Source organism: Mytilus edulis, chromosome 14, assembly GCF_963676685.1.
Source record: "Mytilus edulis chromosome 14, xbMytEdul2.2, whole genome shotgun sequence".
Lineage (NCBI taxonomy): Eukaryota > Metazoa > Mollusca > Bivalvia > Mytilida > Mytilidae > Mytilus > Mytilus edulis.
In genome coordinates this window covers 33,270,788-33,275,897 of record NC_092357.1, presented here as the reverse complement: position 1 = coordinate 33,275,897, position 5,110 = coordinate 33,270,788, and positions in this window count along the sequence as shown.

Sequence of the window (5,110 nt, the reverse complement as noted above, 5' to 3'; positions counted from 1 at the left end):
CATATTAAACAAAGGACACAGATGGATTCATGACAAAATTGTGTTTTGCTGATAGTGATGTGTTTGTAGATCTTACTTTACTGAACATTCTTGGTACTTAGAATTTTCTCTATCTATAATAAACTTGGACCTTTAGATACAGTGAAAAATATTTTGTAAAAATTTACAAAAATTTACCAAATTAGTGAAAATTGTTAAAAATTGAAGAAAATGGGCAACAACTCCTTAAGGGGTCAACTGACGATTTTGGTCATGTTGACTTATTTCTAGATCTTATTTAGCTGAACATTATTGCTGTTTACAAGTTATCTCTATCTATAACAATATTCAAGATAATAACCAAAAACAGCAAAATTTCATTAAAATTACTAATTCAGGGGCAGCAACCCAACAACAGGTTATCCGATTTATCTGAAAATTTCAAGGCAGATAGATCTTGACCTGTTACACCATTTTACCCCTGTCAGATTTGCTCTAAATGCTTTGGTTTTTGAGTTATAAGCCCAAAACTGCATTTTACCCCTATGTTCTATTTTTAGCCATGGCGGCCATCTTGGATGGTTGGCCGGGTCACTGGACACATTTTTTAAACTAGATACCCCAATGATGATTTTGGCCAAGTTTGGTGTAATTTGGCCAAGTAGTTTCAGAGGAGAAGATGTAAAAGATTACTAAGATTTACGAAAAATGGTTAAAAATTGACTATTAAGGGCAATAACTCCTAAAGGGGTCAACTGACCATTTCGGTCATGTTGACTTATTTGTAAATCTTTTTTTGCTGAACATTATTGCTGTTTACAGTTTATCTCTATCTATAATAATATTCAAGATAATAACCAAAAACAGCAAAATTTCATTAAAATTACTTATTCTGGGGCAGCAACCCAAAACTGGGTTGTCCAATTCATCTGAAAATTTCAGGGCAGGTAAATCTTGACCTGATAAACAAATTTACCTCATGTCAGATTTACTCTAAATGCTTTGGTTTTTGAGTTATAAGCCAAAAACTGCATTTTACCCAAGGTTCTATTTTTAGCCATGGCGGCCATCTTGATTGGATGGCTGGGTCACTGGACACATTTTTCAAACTACATACCCTAAAGATGGTTGTGGCCAAGTTTGGATTGATTTGGCCAAGTAGTTTCAGAGGAGAAGATTTTTGTAAAAGATTACTAAGATTTACGAAAAATGGTTAAAAATTGACTATAAAGGGCAATAACTCCTAAAGGGGTCAACTGACCATTTCGGTCATGTTGACTTATTTGTAAATATTACTTTGCTGAACATTATTGCTGTTACAGTTTATCTCTATCTATAATAATATTCAAGATAATAACCAAAAACAGCAAAATTTCCTTAAAATTACTAATTCAGGGGCAGCAACCCAACAACAGGTTATCTGATTTATCTGAAAATTTCAGGGCAGATAGATCTTGACCTGTTACACAAGTTTACCCCTTGTCAGATTTGCTCTAAATGCTTTGGTTTTTGAGTTATAAGCCAAAAACTGCATTTTACCCCTATGTTCTATTTTTAGCCATGGCGGCCATCTTGGATGGTTGGCCGGGTCACCGGACACATTTTTTAAACTAGATACCCCAATGATGATTTTGGCCAAGTTTGGTGTAATTTGGCCCAGTAGTTTCAGAGGAGAAGATTTTTGTAAAAGTTAACGACGCCGGACGACGACGGACGACGGACGACAGACGACGGACGACGGACGACGGACGCCAAGTGATGGGAAAAGCTCACTTGGCCCTTTGGGCCAGGTGAGCTAAAAGTAAGTAAAATGTAAATGTAATTGGTAAACCATATTTGATACAGACAAAGTGTCTTTTGATTTGAGGTCCTTGGTCAAAAAAAAAAGAAAATAGGATCAAGGTCAATTCCTAATTTTGGTTTTGGCTTATGTTCATCTCTTTTCAAACACCTTATAAGATATATCGACGATATACATTTACTTAATTGTTATTTGCGACTAGTTGTAACACATACATATTGGTTTAAAGGGTACGCTTACATTAAATTAGAGTTTCTTCCCCTCTTTTATTTAGAAATATGTGTATGGGGATATAGCTCAACCAAATATAATAAAAAGGTCTTTTGATTTGAGGTCATTGGTTTATGACCTTGACATTGCGCACAAGTCATGTGTTAATTTGACATTATAGACTATGCCCTTTGCTTTTATCTAATATGTATGCATTAAAATGCCATTGGATTTTTTGCATTATGTTGAAAGTCATGTGACCTTGAACTAGAAACCGGAAATAGCCATATTTTTGTACAGTTTGAACGTTAAAGTATAAAGAACAATACAAATTTGGAAAAAGTGTCAATTAAGGTAGAACAATACAAAGATTATTTTACTTCCAATCACTAACCTTCAAAATGCTGTAACTTTCTTATAAATGCATAAAAAAGTTAAGAGATGTATATATAGATAGATAAAAGATTATTCTTTGACTTTAGTGCAATATTTTTATTATGCAATCATTATGTAATCAATTATAATGTAATAAGTTTCAAAATCTCGGTCAGTTCACTTAAACGAATTTAGCTCTATCATCTCTTTAACAATACAGAAAATTCAAACGAAATCTTAATCAATACAACATGGGCTTCAAAGGGTGTCTCAAATTGTCCCTATGGTATTCCATTCTCTCATAAATCTCTAATTAGTTTAAACATCCTAACCACATAAAAGAAGATAATGTTTAAATAGGTATAAAATTTGTTCTATACATTCTGTCTGCATTCTGAGACAGTTTTTTTGTAAGAAATGGCCATAGGAACAACATATGATAAAATCATATCTCTTTGAAAACCTATGCAGAAGCTAATTTCAATTGAAAGTGGAAATTTGGTGAAAAATATTTAAGACAATTTTATCACATAATTGTTGCTTCATACTAACATTGCATCTATTTGAAAGAGTAATCTATTAGCTATCCATAACTACCACTTTTATAAATTTTCAAGCATTTAAGAAAGTTATAGAATTTTAAAACATGGGAGTTGGAGTTATAAAATCTTTGTATTGTGATACCTCAAACAGTTATATACTAGTCAACAAAAGACTTTTTTTCAAATTTAAGATAAAGTTTTCCGTTCATTGGACCAATATTGAAGGTAGTAATACTTAATCATTATGGAAATATAAACCGTTAAAAACAATTATTTAATTTTATTTTGACGTTTTTTCGCGATTTTTTTTTTCAAAATTTACATAAAAAGTAAAAATTTACATAAAACGACAATTTAAAAAACAGAAGTTCCAAATAATGATGCCAACCTCTCATTTAAAGGTAAAGACAGTGTTTGCCATCAATTTGTTGTTAAAAATCATGCAGTTTTTATGTAACAATGTATTAGATTTTAGCGAGAGAAATTTATGTATTACTGAAAAATTGTTACACCAGGGTTTTCGATATCACAAACTGGTCAAAACATTTACTAAATTTTATCACCGGTATAAGGAAATAATTCGTAAATATAACTCAACATGCAGACATCTTATACGTTCAGGTATTTCACATCCAAAATTTTATGGAAATATTCTTTATAAAGCACAAAAATGTCAGTATTCTCCTCAGAAACTAACAAAACCTTTAAATATACTTATTAAAAGGGGATATAGTTACGATACTGTTGTCAGGTCATTAAAGATTGCATATTTTGGCTTTAACATTGATTCACTGATAGGGTCTTTGCATCGGAACTAAACACATTTATTTCTAAAAAAACAGTTGTTGGCATGACACAAGTTATGTTCTTCTCATATATTTTATGATAGTATGATACTAAACCCCTAACGGGAGGGATTGTACCTGATATTCATATGATGAAGACATAATCTTTCAATCAGTTTAATTGAGGTCTGGAGCTGGCATGTCAGTTAACTGCTAGTAGTCTGTTGTTATTTATGTATTATTGTCATTTTATTTATTTTCTTTTGTTACATCTTTTGACATCAGACTCGGACTTCTCTTGAACTGAATTTTAATGTGCGTATTGTTATTCTTTTACTTTTCTACATTGGCTAGAGGTATAGGGGGAGGGTTGAGATCTCATAAACATGTTTAACCCCGCCGCAATTTTGCGCCTGTCCCAAGTCAGGAGCCTCTGGCCTTTGTTAGTCTTGTATGATTTTAAATTTTAGTTTCTTGTGTATAATTCGGAGTTTAGTATGACGTCCATTATCACTGTACTATTATGCATATTTTAGGGGCCAGCTGAAGGACACCTACGGGTGCGGGAATTCTCGCTACATTGAAGACCCATTGGTTGCCTTCGGCTGTTGTTTGCTCTATGGTCGGGTGTTGTCGCTTTGACATATTCACCATTTCCTTTCTCAATTTTAGTTTCTTTGTTTATTTGTTAATCAAAGTTCGGTCCCACGAAAAATCGTTAAAATGTATACATTATCAACTGATTTACCATAGACAGTATATGTAAAGTGATATTCAAAAAGCGGTAGCAATCTTAAAACTAATCCGAAAGGTTCCAAATTTACTGTGTGTTGTTTTCATATCTAAAGCATTGATTTGAGACGAAAATAAAAATAAATTTTTGGGCATTTGAGATTTCAAAAAACAGTTATTTCCCCAAAAAATTGAAAAATCAATATTTCAACCCATTAGTTACATCATGGATATTTAAACTGGATTATCATATTGAATATTCTTAAACAAATTTGAAATTCAATTGAGTGCTTAGAAAATTGTGTGTCGATTTTTTTTCAACTTTCCGCAAAATTAATTTGCACTCTTTGAACATTTACACGGAATTTATATACTTTCCGACAAGTTTGGATTTTCATTTTCACATGTGCATACATTGCAAATGAAAGCTTTTTAAAATATTGTATCTCATTTCGTTTAATATTGAATACTTTTTGATAAATTTTATTTTAAAGTTGTGTATCGTTTCTTTTGTTGACTAGTATATGATACTAGAAGTAACATTTTCAAACCGAAGTATCGACCTTATTTTGAAAAAAATAATGTATAGAAACCATATAGTTTTGGAATCAGCGTACTATCAGCTATCATTTCAAGCTGTTCATGACATTTTAAACCATTTTTTTGCATATACAAATACTTTGTTT